This window comes from Pundamilia nyererei, unplaced genomic scaffold (genome assembly GCF_000239375.1).
Source record: "Pundamilia nyererei isolate P.nyererei 1_Seehausen unplaced genomic scaffold, PunNye1.0 scaffold00077, whole genome shotgun sequence".
Taxonomy (NCBI): Eukaryota; Metazoa; Chordata; class Actinopteri; order Cichliformes; family Cichlidae; genus Pundamilia; species Pundamilia nyererei.
In genome coordinates, this window is record NW_005187478.1 from 2,637,733 (window position 1) to 2,661,999 (window position 24,267).

At 41.6% G+C, this 24,267-nt stretch overlaps 1 protein-coding gene across 1 annotated transcript in view; it reads left to right on the top strand.

Annotated features, from left to right (window-relative positions):
- Window positions 1-7,968: 7,968 nt before the first annotated feature.
- chd7 (chromodomain helicase DNA binding protein 7) overlaps window positions 7,969-24,267 on the top strand; it is a 69,196-nt gene continuing 52,897 nt past the window's right edge. Inside the window, exon 1 of the mRNA XM_013911997.1 lies at window positions 7,969-8,306. The gene's annotated coding sequence lies outside the window, so the exon portion shown is untranslated. The remainder of the gene's footprint in view (window positions 8,307-24,267) is intronic.

Below are 24,267 nucleotides of genomic sequence, written 5' to 3' on the forward strand. Positions count from 1 at the left end.
ACTGTTATGATCATGCTGTACTGCTTCAGTCGTTCACTCCTTTCCCCTCTTTCTCAAACTGTTTGGTAACAATACCACTCTACCAGTTTTTAATGCCAAATGATCGTGTTTACCTGTGTTTCTCATCAAACAAAGGATGAAGAAAAAATAAATCTGACCCAAAATCAGCTGTCTGCCTTAACTCCACCCCCCTGAGAGATTTGGACAGCTGCTAAAAAGAGCAACCCTTTTATCTGCAGATAGGCATTTGACCACTAATTAGCTAGAGTCACATACACAGTGAGAGAGACGTGCACATTTAGAGACCGTGATATGACTTGGAGAGAAGCCCAGTTTGAATCGGGGCATTTAAAATGAATCTAAACCCACATTTAGGTTTTTGTTTTTCTTCTTCGCTTCTCGTCCACCCTGCACACACACGCACCCACAAATTCATATGTATGCAAAGGTAGATGGTGCATACATATATTCCCTTCTATCTAACCTCGCTGTGTTTGCTCTCCTGGCTAACCGTACAACTGTTTTGGGTTTCACGGCAGTGCGAGTGAATCTGTGTTCTTATTTTACTTTCTTTTTTAAAGTACTAGATATATTCAGACAGTTATTAATCTTCTTCTGATGATGAATATTCTTTGTAAAGCAACGTGTGTGTGGGTGTGTGTGTGTGTGTGTGTGTGTGTGTGTGTGGGGTTGTGTGTGGACCCAGAGGGGTTACAGGGGGAGGATCAAGCCAAACCTACCTGATGCGTCTATCTGCCTACTTACCAATCTATCTATCTATCTTATCTATGTGGCCCTCCTCTCACTCTTCCCTCTTCTACCTGCCTCTCCTCCCCTTCCCCTCAACGTTATTTGCTGTGTTTGTTCTTTGGAAAAAAGAAAACCTTGAAAAAAAAGAAGGGGAAAAAAAAAGAAAATGCTATCACAATAAACTATAATAAAACATTCTAAACTCTAAAAATGTCATTTTGATGGTTATGTGGAGATGGAAAAATACAGTGTTAAAAAAAAAGTTGTATTTTCTATCATTTTATTTTATTTTCGAGTGCCACTTCTCACTGATAAGTCGTACTGCGTCCACATTTTGTTTCTCTGTGTCTGATTTATCCATTAAACTGAGCAAGCAGGGACGTGTGCACCCTTGGATCTGTGCTGTTTGACCTTGAGGCATCATGGAGGGTTGGTCCAATCCAGGGCCACTTAAAAAATAAGACTACATACATGTGTGACTTTTATATCAGAGTCCTCAGACTATCTTAGCAAATAACACGCACATTTAATATTTAGGTACTTTATAAGTTTCACATTTTTACTCTATTCTACACCAGCATCAGTTAGCATGCATAGTTCAGCTATAGCAAGAAGGGAGAGGATCATGGTGGCAGGTTCGTGAAGAAAAGATGCCATTCGTATTCTCCATATGGGTTTTCATTATGAGTCATAATGTAACCGTACAAAGTAGTTATGTGAAACCTGGTTTCTCGTAGAAACTACAAGGCTGCGTGATATCAAGCTTATTTTATTTAACTGAAGCATTTCACTCACAGAAGAACCGTTCTGCCTGCAGTCTTCTAAATTGAAACGGCAATGTCTGTGATTGGTGGAGGTTACCGCCACCATTGAATGATTTAAACCTGCAAACAGGTTGCTGACACTTGTTTCGTGGGACTGTAGTTGTGTGTAGGCCTACATCAACGGGTTTTCAACCTAAGCAAACAAGCTCCCGTCCACTGGAGATCGTATGCTGATTGGTTGACAAGTGGGCCGGAACAAGGAAGAGTGTGACACTGCTCTGTGTGTTACCATGAACACGACTAGTGTGAACAAAAACGTTGAAGATCAAAATTATTTCAAACAATTATTACACATCAATGTGATCATGAAAAGGACAAGAAGGAGAATGATTCTAGTCCTGTTATTCAGAAATAGTCATGGCTAGCTTATAATTGAGTTACACTCAGGAGGTAGATGTACAGTAAGCTATATAACAAACATGCACAAAGCAGCTACAAAAGGGTTTCAAGTTTTGGTAATGGATTCCTAACAAGTCCCTTTTCTCAGTCAGCAGCATTACTAGTATATTATTACAAGAATCATCACTCAGCGTGCATGAGCCCAATGTCAGACTCCTTCATTTACAGGAATATAGAACATGTTTGGGACATTAGTGTAAGTTAACTCATTAGAAAAAAAACTACCAAGGTTAGCTGCTAATATTTAACAAAATACATGAAATAGCACAGGCGGGGGGGAAAGTGCTGACATCAGGATAATGAGTCGTAAGGGTGTGTGAGTGCATGAGTGGATAGCATGGTGTTGAATGCATTGCGTGACATGAAACAAAGATGCACGTGAAAGAAGAACTCCCAAAGGTCTGAGGAAAGGTTGGGTTTTATTGGGGAAATACTGGGCCGCTGATGAATCTGCTCCACCCGTCTACTACAGCGGAAAACAGAACATTCAGACAAGTTAGGCAAGCAAGCAGTCATCGCACTGACAGCCGATGACGACGTACAACTGATAAGACTCATTATCCTAACCAACAAATAAAAAATTCAGAGAATAGTCCCTATTGCACATCAAAAAAATCCACATTTAATTTGGGTTTTTCTCTACCTGAAAGCCACCTCATGGATCTCTACCTCACTTCCTTGCTGTTTTTAGATTGCTCCCTGGAAGTCTCTTTCTGCCACAAAGCAAAACCTGCAGCAATTCCAGGATGCGGGGTTTCATAATCCATATCATTCACTTTACCTGATAGGAGCTGTAACATGATGGCTGACTGGTGACAGATATGGGATCATGAAACACAACAGAAAATTAGAAGATGGACCCAAAGTTGGGCAACACTGTGTTCTCCTCATTTGTCACAACACGGTTATTTTAACTGGATTGTGCCATGTTCATTATCTCCAGTAGTGACAGGATATTTAATAATTAAGCCTGCCCCAGTCAGCACTTTTCAGTGTCCATCTGTTTGGAATCTTAAGGGACACTTGGGAAATACATCATGCAAGTGGGCACCTGACTGCCAGTTGGGCTGCAGGTGTAGTGCCTGAGTCAGAAAGTATGCAGTCTACTTTTCACCCAATGATGGTGTAAAATCCAAAGCCATGATTAACCAAAAGGCACCAGACTTCATCTTAAGAGTGGTAAGTGCTTCTGCAGTACGTGTGAACGTCACGGTGGGATCTAAGGGAAACTTACATCATCAGGATCAGTGAACAGTGTGTGCAAACCACATTGCTATACATGGTACACTTATGTGACCTGTGATGTATTGTTTATTTAAGCAAATGGTGAAACATTCATACATCCTGTTCTCCAAGCTTTATGCCAATGGCAGTTGAACCATTGTCAGCAATAATCACTCTTCCTTTATAATAGTGAGGTTTTTACATGCTGCAGCTGATTGGGTAATACCTCTGACGCACCCACCACACAGAATAAACCCTCCTCAAGTCCACACCCTTACACACTTTAAAGGAGCCATCCCTCATGTTCAAGGATTCAGCGGTTTTTGTTTTTCATTCCAGCGCATGTTTTCACATGAGGTGAAATTTTATTCTTCATTAAGGTCACATTAGTATTTGGGGGAGTGGGGCTGCATTGCAAAGTATCCTAATCTCCTTTGATAATTCCTAGTTTTGGAAGGGGCAACAGTGAAGATGTTGGTTTGGAGAAAATTTTAATAAATATATTATTTCAGAAATAAAGTTATAGTCTTTCAGCATATAATTAAAAAGCATAATTGTAAAATGTGTACTGCGTACTGTCTCAAAATTACCCTGAAGGTACTTGTATTAGTTTTAAAAAAGGTCGTTAGTTATTTGTTTCGAGTTGTTCTGCTGTACCGACTTGGAAGTGCTCTTTGAAGTCTTGAGCTAGTTTGGTTAAAATGTAACCAATATCAATAGGACAATCTCAGAAAATATTCAATTTGGAATGGGCCTTTTTTTAAAAAAAAGATAAGATGTTTTCCTGGTATTATTGTCAAATAAATTATTTTAAAATTCCTGTTTTGCTGTGCATTTTTGTCCCAGCTTTTTTTTTTTTTTGAGAAATGGGATTGTAGATGTCCAAGGTCAAACAGGCTTTGAGAATATTATGTATTTCACACAGAAATAATTCTTCCCTACACAACACTGCACATGTGGTAAATGGTGCGAAGACAGAGAGAAAAAAGCAATTTGTCACTCATAACCTCCTAATGAGCTACATTATTTTCATCCCACACACCTATTTATACTCATATACCCAGATCAGCTCAGATTTGTTTCTGATGCTACTTTTGTTCCTTAAAGTGATTCTCCTCTGTGCTTCACTCTGGCATTTACTGGGCTGCTAGTATACCTTGTTTTAATGCTTTATAACAGCCATCATTCACCTCCAAGCCTGAATCAACTAATAATATAAAAATATCTCTGCGGCAAAAATGAACTTGAACTTTCTTTCCTAAATTTACCCCCAAAATAAGTCCTTTTCATCCCAACAACTTCATTCATGTTCTACCTTTCCCTAGTTCAGTTCAGGAAATCTTTATTAATGTAAAAGAAAATACAAAATCAAATTCCCGTCTTATTTTGTATCGTCATTTAAGTGGGGGGCAAATGTATGTGTAAGGCGTGCTCTGCTTCTCCCCTGAAATCCACATTTATGGCTGTGACTATATTAACCACAGACACCGTGTTCACGGTGACTCAAGCAACTTTCAAGTCTCTGCATGTTGAATTTCAAAATGTACTGAGAGGAAGCCTGAAAGGAAGGTGAAGTATGTTCAGATATCTCTGGAAATCAGCCAGCAGAGTGCAAAACATGTAGAATATATACAAAATGGGTGATGAAGGACAGACTAGGGGAAGAAAAAACAGCATATATGTGTGGAAATTAATTTAGAAGCCGTGTTTTCTGGTGAACAAAGTACAGCGTGTTCTCTGCAGTTTTGCTGAATGCGACTTCCAAACTACGTCAGCAGTTTGTGACCTTTTAACCAGAAAGGTGGAAGTTGTAGAGATTGGAGACCTAAGAAAGTGCATTTACATGAATAAGTGTCTGTGTGTGAGCATGTGTGCTTCTCTACTGAGGACTAGATTGTTATGATAAGCAAATTACAAGTTGTTGCCACATTACTGCTGGTTCCTCATATTTTAGGTCATTTGCTGGCTTAAAATAAAAGTACCATGTAATACAAACAGGGTGGTCTCCTGCACTTGACTGAGTGATGTGGTGAGTTTCTTTTAATCTCCTATAGAGCCGTGCATCATTAAAACACCATGAAATCCTCTGCAATAGGTCTTGGCTGCTGGGGGATTCCCATGATGCATTGAGTCTTCAGTCACCTTTTTCATTCACCAAGTGTTTATAGGGAGGTCCTTTTCCATTAGGTGGAGAGCAGCTAAAAAAATATAAATAAATGAACGGGTACGGGAGCCAAGAAGTTCAAAACTCATTTAGAAGATGCATTAAATAACATTGAGTTACAATATATGCACAGGTGCAGCAGTCTTGAAATGGATGTTCTAGCACCAACCATCACAGAAATCCCTCTTTTCACTGGTTGTGTCTCGCTGAAAAAGGCCTTCTTACTGCATACAACTCCTCCGCCATATCCGTCAACCGGTTCTACGGACAATTCCAGGGCCAGTCTCTTTGGAGTCTGTCTGGTTTCTCGATCCCGTTGGTCTGCCGAAGCTCTGCAGTCATCATGCTTGTGCCAGTTGTGTACATGCTCCATGACTCCTCTCCTCTGACTGCTCTCACCTCCCTACTTTTATGCAGCGTGAGCAGGTCTGGAGAATTCCTTTGATAAGGTGTGGGTTGGAAGTAAAAAAAATACTTCGAGATAAAAGCATGCAAAATATATTCAAACATGTATAAAACCATACTATAACACCAAAGCATTAAAACTACTTCTTCCCCAAAACACATACACGTCTGCATTTAATTATTAGTTATACTGGCTTTCTTCAGAGCATGTTTTTGTCCTGTCTTCCTCCCCTAACTCTACGCCTGGTTCTGCTGGAGGTTTCTTCCTGTTAAAAGGGAGTTTTTCCTTCCCACTGTGGCCAAAGCGCTTGCTCATAGAGGTCATCTGATGGTTGGGTTTTCTCTGTTTTCTTTGTATTATTGAAGGATGTTTACCTTACAATATAAAGCACCTCGAGGCGACTGCTGTTGTGATTCGGCACTATATGAATAAAACTGAATTAAATTGAACTCTTAGCATGTCCCTGCTGCAACTTGCAGTCTTTTACTGCAATCAAAGTTTTTATTATCTAATATGTGCATAATTGTTTCAAGAGATTGGATGCTGTATAAAATGTAAGAATATAATAGTCCTTGTTTATCATGTAGAAAGAGCAGCCCAAATGTTTTCCCCACATGTACTACAATTACTAAACTTTCTAGACATCGCCTCATCAGGCATTAAACATTAACCCGCCAGCTCCATGTTACAAATTTAGCATCTGGCATATCTGATTGCACTCATGTGAGAACAGAACAGGTAACTCTCTGGTAAGTTGAATGAGCGCACGTCATGTGTCCTGCCCACTGTGTGCTGTACCCAGGCAGCACCCACTCCTAGACCAAATACAGTATTTTCAGTAGTTCTAACATATCTGAGGATGGCTCTTGTCACACACTACATGTCAACTTAACAATGATCAAGAAAATAATACCCAATTCAGAATGCAGGCAACAGAATAGTCTGATCCTAAAGACATGTGGTGTTGGGGCCGGGCATTAAAATGGATGTTTTTAAACCTATTTACTGTCACAATATCTGAAACACTTTGGAATTCCTGACAAAAAGGCTAACATATAAGATGCTGATTTTCCCTTTTCACTGATTTGATGAAGTAATACAGAAAGACAACTTGCACTGCCTTCTTGGTGGGACCCATCAACAAGTGCAGTTTTGTGAGGCTTTCTCCAAATCAGTGTCATACCAACAACTCCCTGATGCTCAGTCACAAATAGATGTTCAGTCTATCATGGCCTCTGGACAACAGGTTATGTGTATTCATGAAATCTGACTGTCTGATTGTGCAGTGAGAGCTAAGATAAAATAAAATAACATAAGAAAAGATAAGATAAGAAAACTTATAGTTTGTTTATCCCAGATTTGGGAAATTGTGAGACGCTATCTTTAGCTTTATCGCCAATTAAACACCAGACAGCAGTTGACTCAAGACAGACAAACAAGATGCAGCAGGAAAACACACACACACATTTTGCTTTTCATTACAATTATAGAGATATATGTTCAATAATGTGCAGCTCAAAGACTATTTCAAATGATTTCATACTGTTGGATGTCAGTCCTGATTCACACATATGCACAATCGTGGACATTAAGTCTGTTTGATCTGGTGACTGAATAGTATCTAACAAAGCATGCAATAGATTGTGGCCTGTCTACAGTTATCTGTATCACTCTTATCCAATGGATGATCGTGTCCCTAATCAATAGTTTGTGAGTCCCTGATGTGTAAAATATGAGGAGCATTTGCTTGCCTAGATCCCTCACCCAGAACAGGGAGATGAAGAAGTTGTGAATGTGTAAAAATAATATAAATAAGTCCGTAAAGATTACAGCAATACACATATACATTCAGGTATTTTTCTAACCTACACCTTCACCTAAATATTATATAAATGATTAGAAGAATTTAAAGTTGTTCACAATGATAAACATTAGGGCACATACCCCAAAACCTTCTAATTTTTTTAGAATCTTATCTTAGGTTTCTAACCGAGTTTATGTTTTCCATTGTTTGTTTGTTTTAAATAAAAATGCATTTAAAATATATATTTAAAAATACGCCTAATTTCTACGGTTTTATTCAGAAGCTCCTTTTCTAAATGACGCCCCAGTTATTTTTTTCCATCCCCTAATGAGAACTTACGGGCACGGCCGGGTCAGTGACCGCGCACGCTGCCTGTTTATCTGTATGAGAGGTCCTCGGGAGCGCGCCCCCCCTGGCCGAGGAAGGTGAGCGAGTGTCTGGAGGGGAGGACTCGGGAGCGCGACCAGCCGAGGGATCGATCGGATTAAACTCGATTTGAGTGAAATTAACACAAAGGAGAGAAGAGCAACGCACAGTAGTCGGCGAGGTCGCGGATGCGAGATACGCCGGAGAAATAATTCATGAAAAACACGAAACTTGAACTTTTTTCCCTCTGTTTATTTATATTTCAAACTGAAAAGGACCACCGTGGATTTTTTTCAAGCAAGCGGAGATACTAACCCTACTAACGAGGAGTTGATTTGATAAAGAGCCCGAAGTGACCGAGCTTGTTGGGTAAGCTAACAAATGTCCCTTTTCACTGAGTGCATTTAAGAAAAAATTCGAACAGATTTTGGCACAAGTGCAATGCTTCCATAATAACACAGGGTCCTGAATTAAAATCGTTTATATTCTTTCTGAATAGCAAGTTTTCCCATACTTTTTCAGCACAATCGGACTCTTTAATCCGCCCAGTGAGTTGTGGTTTTTAGACCGACGAGCATTTCTTTCAGGGCAAACTCGCGGGGAAGGTTCTGTTTTAGACTGCAGGTTTATTTCGCATCTGTTTTATTTTTTTCTTTCAGTAGAAAGTCATTGAAGGTCCGTGTAGCTGCCATGCCGACATGCTAACAATAGCAAGTTTAGCTTTGCCACCCGCAGCATCGCTCACTCACACAGACGCACAACAGTCCCATTAGTTAGTTGAAAAGTGGAAAGAAAAATGTCCAGCACAACACTGAGAGCCTCGTAGTTTCTGAGTCAGTTCCTCAGACAACTTATCGTCCTGTGTAATATAAAACTTGAACTTAGTTCATTTTTAAAGTGTGAGTGTTAGCCCTGTTAGCTAATTGTGTTGAAGCTTCTAGGAGACACGAGGTGGCTCGAGCGTAGAGGTGAGTCACTAGCCGACTGAATGAGCGGAGCACCGAGGGAGATTCCCAGCGGAGAATACTTGGCAGAAATCTCCAAAAACGCCGCACACTGGCTCAATTGCACCATTTAACAATGAAAGTATAAATAATAGTTTGATTTCAATAGAATTGTAGTGTTTTGTGGTTAAGGGGACAGTGTTAAGAATGTGTAGTAGTCGGTAGTTTTATTGGACGAAAGGGACAGAGCAGTGGAGGAGAGGAGGGGGGAAGCTGTGAGGCCAGGCGGTCATTCCATACAACCGTGTTTTTCTTGTTGTTTTTACCATGCCTTGTGTTATCAAAACACTTTGGAATGTGCTGAAAAAATTGTCCTACTCGTGTACAGCTTTGGAGTGGCGGAGAAAGTATTTTACTTTAACAAAAAAAACGAGATGAGCGAATCGTTCCCTGGTCCGAAACGACGTGCGAAATACCGCTGATAGGCTAATTAGCTTTGCTAGCCGCTGGAGGTTGGCCCAGCGCTAGGACACAGAAGTTCAGCTAGCCTGCTAGCCAGCTCTCATCCTCATTGTGTACGGGCAAAGACCACTTATTAGCCCCCCCGGGCTAGCTACTAACCTGCTCGAAACGGTTATCGATCATTGCATAGCTCTTGGGCAAGGGAATTAACTTTGCTTCTTTTTTCACTTCACTTTTTGACGAGGTAAAAATGCAAAGTTACATTACAGATCCTCCTTAGGTCTTTCCGCCTTTCGGCTTTTGTTAGGAGCACTTGTTTGTTGTGTTACATTGTATCCGGCGACCGAAGTTTGGTTACACTTACGACTACACTTGTTACTCGATGTGGAAGGGGGGAAAGGCAGTCCTAAACACCTGCCCTTGTAGTTCCACTGACACATCTTTACCATATACTAAAACCGTATTTTTTTCTTTGTACAGTCTTAACTTAATTGCGTGTGTTTCTTGCGCTATCCTGTTCTCTTTCCCCATTATGTGTTCTGTAATCGGCCAACTTGCATAATGGTCACCCTGCCGCTCTCACGCAACTCTGGCACTAAATCTCTGGAAAATAACCGAGCTTGGTCCCCCCTCAGAAACACGCGCTCGTTTTCTGTTCGTTTTTACTTTGTGGTTTTAGTCAGTGCGACACATTTCAGTAGATTTGTGCTGGGTCTTTATGTTTTTTTCCTCCCGTTTTCCATAGAGGCAGGAGCTGCTATACCCCCACCACTACCACCTTGTGTCTTTGAGCCAAGATGGCAGCTAGTCATGTTTAGCGGGCCACAGAGGGAGAGATAAGAGGCCCTGACCACACACACACACACACACACAACAGATGCTCAGCACTATTTGGTCTCTCTCCCCTCTCTCTCACTGCCCTTTTTTGTGGTAAAATTTGAGCCCCCCTCCCAGCTGCAAGGCTGACTTAGTTTGCTAGAGACAGTTAGTCTTGGCTAACCTGAGACTTTTACATAAAGTTAGATTCCCCTCCCTTTGACAACGTGTGCAGAGGTGAATGTTTTAATTTTGCACATATTTAGATTGATTTACTAAAGTAGACACAATGGTTGTTATTTTTTTTAGAGTAGCCCTTTACCCCGTTTAAATAGTTCTGACTTAAGTTTGAAGTATGTGGAAGTCATGCTGATTACCCTCAAGTTGTCTTAATTGTGGCTGGTGAGTGTGCATTATTCACTCAAAGAGCCAAATAATACAACCATTAACATTTGAAACTTCATGAAGCAAGTTGCCGGTAAATCTGTTTGTCGCGTTGTCATAAACTCTTTGTTCCACTAAAAACACAAAGCAGAATCTGCCCTCTTGTCTCATTTTTAACTCTAAAAGATGGGGATTCTGTGAGATTGAGGAGTTTCCTATTTTTGGTGGTGGTCCCAGCATGGCCACATCTAGGGAAATCCCTGCCACCTTACAGTGGGGCTAAGATTGGGGCATACACCACACATACAGTGAAATGCAATTTTAAGATAGCTCTGCTCAGAATGATGCAATCAAATTTCCGTGCTTATAGCTGTACACTGATGCTCATTGTCGCCATGTATGCCCTCCCCCATTATCTATATTCAGTGATTTTTAATGAACATCTGTCTGTGCAACTTTACCCTGATCCATTATTTTAACTTTGACACTTTCTTTGGAGCAGGTGCCCATCAGTTTGTCATGATTTTGAATAAGCCTACTCCCTGTTGTTGTGGTCTATGAATCATTAGTGTGGTCAGTGTTGGTTATCTGGACATTTCACTTTTGGTGTGCAGTCATCTGATGACCTTTTCACCAGCTCTTGCTACTTTCATGCTGTGAAGAATAGTTCAGATTAATATGGCTAAACTTACACAAGTGTACGCAAAAATGACAGACGAGGAGAAACTAAAGACAAACGAGAGGAGAAATCAGAAGAAAACTTGTTGGCATGTGGGAGAACACTGACATTTTTGTATTATGCTGGTTAAAGTGACATTTGTTAACATGTTGGGCCTTCCTCTCTCAGTTTAATGTACACATGATTATTGAGAGGATGGGAAATCTGGATGTAACAAGTTCATAATTTCTCAGCCTCATTTCTCAAAATGCTAAAAAGCAACTTTAATATCAAAGGCGCATTTTCACTTTCAGCATTGCACCTACTGCCCCGAAGTGATTTTTGTGTCTGACTTAATGCATTAGCACCCACTCTCTTGGTCTGTCGAAGTGTTGAAGTTATCTTACACACTCAGTGGGGTTAACAGTGCAAATAAAGTATTGACCACAAAAAGGAAGTGCTAGATTCTTGCCTGTGTTGCAATTAAATCTGAGTGCGAAGCAGAGTGACTTGTCTGGAGGGTGATCTTGATTTGGCACGTGGGGTGCTCTTCAGTGGTTAGGCTCTTTAAAAGCTCTGTAAATGCATTTTAGTGTGAACGTTCCTCCCTGTCTTGATTTGTGTTCACCTGCCTGCAGGTTGGCCAGGTGATCTATGAAGCTGCCTCTGCAGACTCACTCGTCCCACACTCACAGACTCCCATTGTAACCAGTAACTGGTTTATCTAAGCCTCTTTTCCACTAGTACTGCCTCGACTCTACTCTGTTTTTGGTTGTTTTCCACTTCAGTAGAGTACCACCTAACGTGGTCTATGCAGCTGAAAGTTCCAAGATGCCATTTGTCACATTTTCCGATCTACTCAGCTCACTTGGAACCCCAGCAAAGCAGGTACTAAAAAGTACCTGGTACCAGGTAATACTACCAAATGGAAAACCACAATAGCTGACTAGGTACTAGTGAGAAAGGGCTCCTAGTGAACTGAAAATGTTTTAAGGGACTCACTGGAGAGGCAGCCGAATGACAGAAAGGACCAGGCCAGCTTGAAGGTAGGGAAACATCAGCTAGCGTGGGCTTAGCTGGTCAGCAGCACCTGAACTTTAAAAACAGAATACTTCATAAATAAATTATAGTGAGATACAAAAACACAGATTTCAAACAGAAGATGGAATGGTGTGCAGATAATAGTATCAAGTAGACCAGCATCATAAAAGATGTTTTAGTGGGAGATATGCAAGTCACTCCAGTTGGTCAGCACTTTCAGAATAAAATCAGTAAATAGTGGAAGCAGAAATTTGTCATTTGCCACCTTTAGTCCTGAGATAAGTTGTAATGCCCCAGCTGATGTTTTTCTGGACAGTAGTGTTAAATGGAATAATAATGAGAAATCAAAAAGAAAATTGTTACATTATTTTAAGAGAGCTGACTTGCAGTTAGTAAACAATGGGTCCTGAAACCTTCTAAAATGTTTCTTCTGGATTTTAACCTATGCTCGCAGGAGACGCTCCATGAGGAGCTAGTCTTTCTGTAAGTTTCAGTGAACAGCCTCCAGTTAAGCTCTATAGACACGCTGCGAAGTACAGATAACCTCTGGTTGAACTGTAACAAAAGAAAAATGTATACAATGTTTCTGATGTAGATATGATTTATAACTGAAGATAGGTTATCTTCACAACGTCTTTGTAGAAGTGGAGCTTACGAGAAAAATAACTTTTTCTCATGTATTAAAGAACAGCTGCTTGTTTATGGGAACGTCCGTGGCGTTAAGAGCTGATGCATTGCAGGCATTTTTGAAATCCATTTGAGGTCAGCGGAGGTTTCGCTGTAGTTATGTAGTTGAAAGTAATGATGAAAAGCACTCACTCTCTCTCACTGGACACACAAGCGCACATAAGATGGATGACACTGATTGCCCGGCCAAAACTGAACTGAGTGGATTGTCTGCAGGTTAGCTAGCAGCAGGTAATGCAGCGCACTGGACAATCTGGTGCTGAAAGGTTGCTGTTGGGTGTCTGAATCAGATTACTGTTGTTTGTTAGGGGGGCCATTTTGTCTCCTATCATCATGTGTCATAGATGGCACTTCTGTTAGTGGGGATGAGAAGTGGTGCTGTTGTTTGCCTCCATCTCTTTCATCTTCGCTATCTATTGCTCCACCTCCACCCCTCAGCCACCCACCCACTCCCTTTCTGCCCCCCTCTGCATAAGCCTACCTCCTTTTTTTTCTAGTCTTCTTTCTCACCCTTTGCATCTCTCTTTCTCACTCTCCATCTTTGCCTGGCTGTCTGTTTTCTCCCCCGCCCTCCGTCCAGCGCTCTCATTTCCAGCCAAAAGGTTAGCGGGGGTCTTTAGCACTGTGGTGACATTCAAAACTGAGTGTCATCGCTGTCTACTGCTTTCTCTCATCCTTCCCTCTCACCTGTCTCTCCCTCTGCCCCCTCCTTCTCTTCTGCGCCTGCCTCCCCCATCCTCCTCCTGCAGCGAGGGCCTTCTGGACCAAGTGCTGTGCCTAGGAGAGAGGCTGGCATTAATACAGCTCTCAAGTGTTTGTGTGTGGGCTGTACGTGTGTTCTGTATGTGCTGGAGGAGACGGCCTGTCAAGTATGGGCCTTTTAGTCTGTTGTTGACCTCTGCTGCTGTATATACTTTTGGAATATCCCGTTTCCCCTCTTCAGCTCTTTGCTAACATGGGAAGAAAATAAGCAAAGCTAAATCCAAGGCCTTTCCACTGGTAATATGTGGGAGTTTTGTGTCATCAGCTGCTGATGAATCCTATTGCTGAAAAGCTCCGTCAGCGCCATGCAAAAATCTCATCAGTTTCCCGGCGCTTGCTGTGGTTTAATGGCACTCTTGTGGCATCCACGCATCCTTCTTGCTCATCTTCGATCACCATTTCTCCTCGGTGATTCACGTTGCTGATGAAAGATTAAGTGCTGCTTGCTTTTGGAATCAGCATCCAGTTAGGGAGATGGAATGAAAACAGGATGATGTTAACTACACGTGAAAGAGATTTCAACCAGTAAAGACACTTTCGTAAGAGGTACATAGATCTTTGTTTTTGGCAGATAATATTGGAATTTCCTGAACATGTAAATGACTGATCCTCCGTGAGCCTGGAGGTTTCTTCTTCTTAGAAGGGAGTTCTTCACTGTTGCAAAGTGCTAATCGTAGGAGATCATCAGATTGTAGGAGTTCACCTTTTATATGTAGGGTCTTGAACTTTTATAAATATAGATTATAAACCACCCTGACACATTACTGTTGTTGACTAGTTCCATCTACTGTTGGAGTAGGAGTTGGAGTAGACTCTGGAAGTCTTAGCACCTGGGCAGGTGGGGCAAGAAGTGTAGCTATCCAGGCTCAGGGGATTTGGTTCAGACCTGGCTGTCCCATTGGTTGAAAAGGACATGTCGATAGCAGTGACTGACTGAGCAGCAGTGGGGGTTGCATTCTGGAGAGCCTGTTTATCATCAGTGTGTGAGCCTTCCTGTTTGCTCTTGCATAAAGGGATACCTAAGCATTTTGACTTTCATGGGGAATTCACCATGAAAGCCTTTCTTTGGAAGCCTGTGTATTCATGTTTTCTACAAAAATGAAAATCTAGACCGAGAGTCAGGAAAGTACTGCCTGTGATGTTCTTGTTGCTCAGAAGTATTTCCAAAGCTTCGTTTTTGTTTTTTTTGGGTTTTTTTTTTTGGTCTGAACAGGTATGACAAATCTCTCAACAGCCCCAAAACCACTGGTGGTTTTCTTTCAGCAAGCTGATCTGACTCCCTGCTACTGACAAATCCTGTAGTTTTTGAAAAGACTACTGCTTTTGAACACTTGCAGGGTTTTCCCCAAAGCCTGTAATAGTGGCAGTGTAACACTATGATAAGTCATTTGCATTACCAAGCTACAATTTCCCCCTCACCTGCAGCCGTTTGATCTCCGAACTTCATATCAGCTTATGCCTGCTGCTCTGACTTTCTGATCAAGATTCAAACAACACTGGAATATTCATATTAATGAAGTGGTTTGTTTTAGACACAGGGGACGCCTGTCTCCTTCGGCTCTGAATGCCTACAGCTACAGACTCTGAGGGGTGGTAGGGGAAATACCAGCATTAACTACAGCGCTCATCCTGAAAGCGTCGGTACATGTCGTCTGACTGGGCATTGTGACCTGCCTCCTGATCTGAACTCAATGTGGGTCAGATGCTACAAGTCAAATATTAGTTCAGCCTACTGTATGTATTAAGGTCAGATAAGACACTTAATCTGGTCCCAGTCTATGGCAGAAGTTTTGGAAACTCATTCATCCCTAGAGTTTTAGTACTGCAGAGGACAGGCTGTAGAGTACTTTTAGGAGCTGCAGAGATCTTTTAAAGATGCATCCTTCTGGTTTAATTTATAAATTTGAGACATTTGCTTTATAGGAAAAAAGATACTCCAATGACCTTATTGCATGTGAGGGCCTATCACAATTTAAACCAGCACAAGTCTTGATTTGCATAAGCTCTTTCCACAGATTCTAAATGCATTCTACAACCATATATATCCAGTGACCTTCTAAGTAGATGAGTGGAGGAAACCCGTCAGCTAAGCACAAATGAAACATTCAGGTTCTTAGGAAGCATTTCTCAGCAGTCTGTTGAAAAAGATTCAAGTCTTTGTCTAAACCTTTGTTCTTGGTTGTGTTTTCCTGTTTGTAGTAAGTGACACAAAGTGTAGAAAAGAAGACTGAGAATCAGTCTCGTCTATTTTGACATCCTACATTTGACATTTGGTTTTGATTTGCTTCACTCTGCTTTTGAGTTTTGATGACTAGAATCTACAGAATTTAGGAATGCCAGTTTCTGTTCAGAAGAAATGTTAACATATAATTACCAATGACTGATACTTGTTGTAAACAGTGTTTTGTACTCATGTAATGGAGTATTATCTCACTATCAGCTGAGATAATGCTAATCGCTAATTCCGCAGTGACACAGACAGAACAGCTTGTGTGTAGCGCTGTGCACGGGAACAGAGAGGAGGGAGCTGGGACGACACACTGTCAAGTTTATTTCCTAGCTCCAGCATGAAGAGAAAGTAATGCATGTAACAGATGGAGAACAAATCATACTTAACCTCATTTACATACACCAATGAATGATTGAGACTCGCCGAATCAGTGAGCACAAATGGATGGATATAAGCTGAACAGGTAAACCGGCACTGAGTCATAGCATTTGCCTGCTTCTTCAGTCCTGTTTTTAACTTACAAAAATGTCTTTTTAATGCCTTAAAAGGGATTAACAGGAGCTTCAGGGCGATATATAAGGGTTGCAGGGTTAGGTACTTATTTGTTGCGAAGCCAGTACCGTGTTTGTCTCCACCCTTCAGCTCTTACTAGTGGTTGATGTTCATGACTCATAACAACACGTTGTAAGGAGTTCAAAGAGGTGGGTAGAGTTCTCGTTTCAGCAACATTACAGTATTAAACAGTTCTCATAAATGTTAACCTGGCTATTGATTATTTAATTCTCAAATCAGGAGAACCGTGTAAGATATGTTACCTAAATCAATGGTTGGAACTTTTGAGCTGACCATCAGTGTGATGGTTCCCCACCCTGGTAATGTGCTGGCAGAAACCCTGGTATTGGCAACAGATTGGTGTCTCGAAAAATTTGGAAGCTTCAGTTATAGCTTTGGTTTAAAGAACTCAAAAATCCTGTTTAGTCCCGAAAACCTACTAAACCCACTAGAATCTTTAAACTATTTGGCCAATATTTCTGGGCATATATGTGTCACTTTTTAAATAGGCTTGCTTAAACCAGTGATTTTCAGGGAGCATATAGCTTCACAAACCACATGACAGGTTCTTTAGCTCAGTGAGCACAGAGACATGCACTCTTTCTCTCTTAGCAGGTTCCTTGGCTACCCCCTGTGGCCTACTTCTTTCTCTCCCTCCCTCTCCTGTGTCTGTCTCTCAGCCTCTGTCTTCTGGGATCAGACTGAGAGCCGGCCAGTGGTTTTTCCTACCACATGGTAAAGGCAGGGAACAGATTGGATAAACACAGCCCTTTCCTGCTGACCCACCGCCACCACCCACCCCCTTCTCCAGTCTCTCTCACACACACAAACGCAAACCAACACACACAGTGTCCATTAACAAAGCAGCCGTGCGTAAAATAACCAGATTTTCTTTAGCTTCACTGCTTCTTTCTCTTTTCGCCTTGCTCTCTTGGCCCCCCTCATCGCCACCCCGTCAACCCCCACCTCCTCTTCTTTCTTCCTTCCTTCCGGCCCTCAAATCCCAGCCCCAAACACACGGCCATGCATCCCCTCACTTGAGCGTAATTACACACACAGCTAGCCAGCTCTTGCACGCTGTCCTCCATTTGGGAACAAAGGTATAAATTATAGTGGCTTAGATCCTGGTGGTAATGGGAGGTGGGTGGGTGCACACGTGTCCTGCAGATGAAGAGGGAGATCATTTGCTTTTTAAAAAAAAAATAAAAAAAAATCCCCCCCCACCCCGGAGGTGTTTAGTGAAGTTGCGCTTGCTAAGGCACTGGTGTAGTTTGCTCTTTGGCTTGGTTTTATTTGTCTGTACCTGTCTGTGCCTCAGAGGAAACATGGTGTTGTTGACATGGCAGAGATTTCCTGTAGTAAAGCCTGGAGGCTACAGACAGTTTAGCTGCCAAACTGTCGACGGCACAGACAGAACTGTATTGAGCCGCTGTTGGCTAATCTCCCTCCCTCACACCCCTCCTTCACCGCAGGCTGACGCTGCATGCACCAAGTGATTTGCAGTCATTTTGGTCAAGTGTAATAGATGTTAACAAATAAAAACCAGCAAGTGTCTATAATAGTGGAGAGGAAAAAGAGTAGAGGAAACCACTAAAATGAGGCCTGTGGATCGAGAAGGTGACAGCCCCATGCAAATCGTCAACATCTCGAGATTTCTCTGGAGTGTTTAAAATGACAACTTCAATAGGTGTTCAGAAATGTTTACAGAGCAGGAAAAAGGTGAGGTGTGCCTGCTGCCTGCGGGTTTTCATTCCAGCCCAGTTTACACCAGGTGACGTCACTCCCAAACATGCCTTCACGCCGACGGGAAGAACATATCAGTTAGATCACCTGACGTGGGTGATTGTCTGCACTCAAAACTTGGAGACTTGTCACGCTGTGTTTTGTTAAATGGCCAACAGATATATGATATGTGTAAAATGCTCAATATACAGAAATTGTAAAAAATAAAGTGGGCATTTCTGATTGGGCCTGGCTGCCAGTCTTTTCTTAGAGTTCCTGTTTGGGGTTGTTGTTAAATGAAAGCCCATCTCTAATGCATTACAGTGAAAGGCTGTGTAATGCCTCCGGCAGCCAGAGAAGGCCATTCAGTTGCACTAACTTGGCAGTGATATTCTGCGGTTTCGGCTTGGCTGAATGGGTGGCCTCAATAATTGTGGTTTGACAGAGCTGCACAGTCAGTGTGAATTCCTGAGCCTGGCTGGTGATTGCATGTGTATTTTTCAAGTTGGCTGAAACTCATGCATGTATAGTTGGTTAAAACTATACGTACACGAGCCTTTCAGTTGTGTTTTCAGGTGAGGTGAGCTGGTAATTACGTTATTTGCCTCACAGGCCCGTGCACTCCTCTGACAGTGCCCGAACCAAACCCTTTTCATATTGCTTCTAGCTGTGTGTAAACTGGAGAGTGTCTGCTGCTTCAAGGTCAGTGTCTTGATACAGTATCTTAGGTTTTATTTTGGGACACGGTTTGCTTGGAGTTGCAACACAAAGAAATGCAAAGGAAAGACCCTTTCTCTCCCATCCTGACCCTGTCTTAGCTGCCTCCAGTGCTTTCTTTACACTGCACAGAAATTACTAATAAAACCCAGCATTTGTGTGCTGTAGATCATTTTTCACACAAGTTCTCATATTTGACAATGAATTGTTTTAATGACGACTGTTAGATTTGTTGATTTTGTAATTGTCCATTATAACTGCTAGTATGGTGAAATTAATCAAACATTAGCCAATATATATAAAATTATAAATATATTTGCAGATAAACATCAGTTAATCTTGTGATAGTGGTAATCAGCCAGGCACATATCGGCTGATAGCGCATTTTGTTGTGCTCTTTTACGTCTCCTTCAGCATTTTATGTCATTTTGTAGATTTGACATTTATCCAAACGCGGTCGAGTTTATCCAGTTTTGATGCTGTTACGCCAGCACATCCTCCAACTCTATATATGAGCAATTAGTGATAGACTGGAGCTAAAATAACATATTTAAGCTGCTCAAAATAGATTTCCCCACTAGTTTCACTTGCCGCTTTCTGCTCAGTATGTTTTGTAATTATATTACTCTTGTAATATAATTGATTGATATTCTGGATTTTTGCAGTGTCTTGTGACATGAAAGTGGATCACTTTCTTGTCGTCTTTTTTTCCCATGAAATCTGTTACTGACATTTAATAACATGACAGCAACTAAAAAGGATGTTTACCTTGTTCATCACCATCAATGTTTTTGACTAATGTTTTTCTCTAATACTGAAGTTTTGTTTATCTGAGTCATCCGCCTTCAAACTGACCCCTGTTGTTAAAACCTACATTGACTGTCACCTCTGAAAATGCTGATAACCATCAGTGTGGTCGTGTGAAGCCACATTAAGTGAGCATGAGCTTTCGGCTGTGTTAGTACCTTTCTTTTTTTATGTCACTGGATGGCTGAGTAAATTTGTTGGATAGGAGGTCGAAGTGCCTACCATACTGCCGATAGCACACAGACTACTTATCAACAGCTTGCCCTGCATCATAAAAATGGGAGGTCTATGTTGTTGTATGTGAGCTGCTAAGGATACTTGCTGTTGAGGGTCAAGCATGAAGGCTCATCACATGCCAAGATACTGATTTGCATAGCTGGGAAGGGACAAAGTGTTTGCTGCTTCATGCTAAACATTGACTGGTATGTATTCAGTTGGCTCAGATGACAGCTTGCTTGTTTGTTTTTATGGGGTTTTTGTTGTTGTTTTTTAAACGGATACATCTGTGGTGTTCAGTATGGATATATCTGAATTTCTACTTGGCTCCTCAGCATAAGTGTGGTACGGCAGGAGGAGCATAGGGGCCTAAAAGCCTCATCCTTTGATGAGATTTGGCATTTAAAGTGGCACACTGGTCGCTCACCTAATTCCCTGTGCAATGACAGCTGGGCCAAACTGTGCACGTGTTTTCATATATGTATGTCACTGTGTGATCTCTGCAAGAACTCAAGTTTGGGCTAAAACTGCAAAGAAAGTGGTACAGAAAGTTTAAATCAAGAGAACAAGGAGTTTGTCTTTTCCATGACTGAAGCAGGTTTCACAGAGGGATGAACAGATACGCTAGAGAGATGGAGGATGAAATAAAGAGCAAGATGAAGTGTATCCTGCTCCATCCACTCGTTGCAGACGAGTGTTATCTTGTGGGAGGCTAAGTTCTAAATGCCAGACAAGAAATGAGGAGGATGAGTGGAGCAAAGGAGCCTCGAGACACACACACACACACACGTGCAACTGCGCTGTTCTCTCACACACACATAGATGGCTCAAGTAAGTGCTTATATAGCTACATTTATTTAGTAATGTGGGATTCACTCATATGTAGAGTGTGTGTGACAGGAAATCAGTTACCCTCACACTAGTTTGCTGCAAAGGATGTGACATTACACTCAATTACTCTCACCTGAGACACAGACACAAGTAGAAACCTTTCCTTCCTGTAGTGACTGAAATGCACTGCGTTTCCGAGCTGCTGTATTCTTGGTAATCTAGTAGCTGAACACAATTTTTTTTTTCTTCTTCTAATGCAACACTTGATGTGCTGCTTTAAGAACACGCAGCACATTGGCCTTAGCTGCCATGCAATGTTTGAATGACTTATACAAAAGCAACTAGACATGGCATAATATCTTTTCCTTATTTTCTGTCATAGTGTTACATTGGTGGAGACTCATTTTAAACACGGCCAATTTTTCAAAGGAGTTTAATCTATGTACAATTAATCCTAGTGAGTCAGATGCTTATGATTCACACTGCTCTACTCAGAGGAGACATCCTACTTTGGTCTTCTCAGGCACACAGCCCTGCCCCTCTTAAACTCGCGGTTTAAGAGGGGCAGCCAATCAAATGTTGACTTGAAGTGTACGAAGCTGTAGAGGTTGCTTCCCAAATATGAAATGAATAAGGATCATTTTGACCTGTGTATCATGCATAGCTAACGGTTCAAGAACAAAAGTGGACACACAAATGTGCGTTCACTCTCTGGTTATTGAGTTTGAAGTTTGAACCTGCTGAACTTCAGTGTGCACCAGCAGGCATGTCCATGTTTACTGTTTATAGTAATGCCCTACTGGAGCTAGCAAAAATATAGCTGACCGAGTGAAAAGCTTTTATAGGTGTTTCTACTTCTTTATGGAAACACATCTCAACCAGGGATCTTAAAAAGGGGCAAAGGGCGTGTCTGAGTTTTGTGCAAAGTTAGCAAATTCTACAAGAAAAGTGCTGTCAGCTTGACACAAACAGTATCAGATCTCCTTTATAGACCAAGGTCAGTGAATTCCCCATTTATCATTGGTCCTGTCCAGTATATGATACTGATAACCTGTGTGCCCTAGCTGATGTGTATTTAGAATCAAGTTTCCAAGTTCTTATTTGTAATCCAGAGGCCCTGTCTCAACACATGCATGTCAAATTTATTTTCATTCCTGTTCCCTCTGACTAACACTCTGCTGTGTAAGTCACAACTGTACAGCTTTGCCATTAGGACAACGTGCAGATATTTGGAGACTCCATCCAGGTGTGGCAGAATAAGTTGCGTTACTGGCAGAAGAGTGAAATAATTAATTCAGATGAATTGTTATCCTTGTAAATTAAATTCACATGTTCAGAAGTCTAAATTACCAATTAGTGATTTTTAATTGATGATTAAACTAGTTTTCAGGAACACGGGGGGAAAAACACATCGTTAGCTTCATAGCATAAGTGCCTAAGTCATTTTTTTGTGATGACATAGGCAGACGGACAGGATGATGCAGCAGTGGTAGGGGAGTAAAGTTAGGCAAAAATCTCAATTTGACCAAAAAATGACTTAGGCACTTATGCTATGAAGCTAACGACATTACATCAACACTGCATGAAAAGTCAACTGTGCTTGAGACGAGCTTTAAATGTGGTTATTTTATATATAGTTATAGAAATATATAGCTATAATTTCAGAAGAGGAGGAGACTCGGATTGTAAACAAACATGTTACTGTCTGTAAAGCCATTCAGGTGTTAGCAGCTGTCCTCCCTGCAATCCAGTCACTTAATACTAAAAACCAACTGACCAAGACTAACAGATTTCCTGCTTTACAGGACAGCTATAGTATTTTTGTCACTGGTGACTGGCACTTTTTCAGAAATGGCTCCAGGTAAAGCAGCGAAAATGTTCTCAATATAAAGTTAAACTCTCGTCGACGAAACTACCACTAGTTTAAGTCTTGGATGCCTTTGCATTTTGCTGACCATGTCGTAATAAGCTCTTTGTTCGTACAGGCAGCTTGTTTACGGCTCATAGGTATGGAGGAAAGGACTCTTAATGCTATTTACACAACAAGAGTGAATGCTCCCAGCTGGCATCTTGGAGTTTTGCAACAGAAAGGCTCAAGGCTTTAAGGAGAGCTTTTTCACTGTAGCGCTGTGTCATGCTAATGTCATGTTACTTAGTGAATGGCTTTAGTTTATAAGGGTATTGTCACCCAAAAAGCAGTCATTAAAGAGTATGCAAAGAGACTTTGAGGAATCACATCTGGTTACAAATAACTTGTGCTTGTTAGTCTCAAACGTTAACTTTTAGATTCTTGAAACTTTTCAAACAAAAAAAGTCTTGGATTAGTTTAAAAGTATCACATTGACTTCTGTTTTAACTGAGTAGAACGTGGTAGTTTTTACAGCATTCAGAGTTTCTGGCAATAACAGATGGTGGGAGCAGTGAAAGGATGTTGGACCAATCAGTTCTAACAGTTTTATCCTCTCGAGTAAAGCTGAAGAGAAAACATCTGCCTGGTGACAGGAAGCAGCAGCTTTATGTGAAGTGTGGTCATATTTTTGACAAAACAGTAGCAGAAGTGCTGCTTCTCTGCCATGCAGACTGCACCAAATGTAGGCCCAGCTCTGTGATAGGCACGTGAGCCAGTCCAGGATGCACCCCATGCTGTGATAGACCTCAGCAGGCTGTATGCTCAGACCTAGTTAGCCCGCAGTGAGAGGTGCTTCACTAAATCTGATGATTTGGAATGTCAGTTGCCTAATTTGATTATTTGTGTGGGCACGAGGAGTTTTACAGTGCCAAATATTTATTAAGAAGGAAAACTTGCTAATGCTTGTGTGCTACTTTACGTGAGTGGAAATAATGACACGTTTTATCCCCGATACCTGCCGAGCTCTATAATGAACCAATATGTGGGAGGGAGGAGTGGAGGAGGATAGAAATGGGGCGAAGGAGTTTGGGGGGGTGGGGAACTCTGTAGCGGCTGGCTGTTGGTTTTTGCAGCGCATAGAAGCAACAAGCAAACCTCCCCCAGTCCTCTCTATCTCCACTACACACACACACACACACACACACACACTTCAAGCATGCTCAGATCCACCTACCTCCATCCTCTCACTCACACTCACTCGCTTGTTACATTGGCCTCTAAGCTTCTCAGATTCCTAATTTTATCACACAAATAATGCCGAGTTCTTAGCAATAAGTTTCCCATACCCATTTTAATCTAGTTTTTTATACAGAGGGAAAGGGAAGCCCACAGGTAGCAGGTGGCTAATTCCCGTACCTTCAAACATCTGCCAGGACTGACTGGTTAGTTAGCCAGCTGAATGAGTTGCTGACTGAAAAGCTAACCACTGACTGACTGGTGTATGGGCAGGCTCTGTGGCCTGTTGGCTTGCTGTTTTCTGGCTGGCTGGATGGCAGCTGCTGCTGTTCAAACAGAGCTGCATCTGCTGGGTCCTTTGTTCTAACACACACACACACACACACACACACACACACACACACACACACACACAC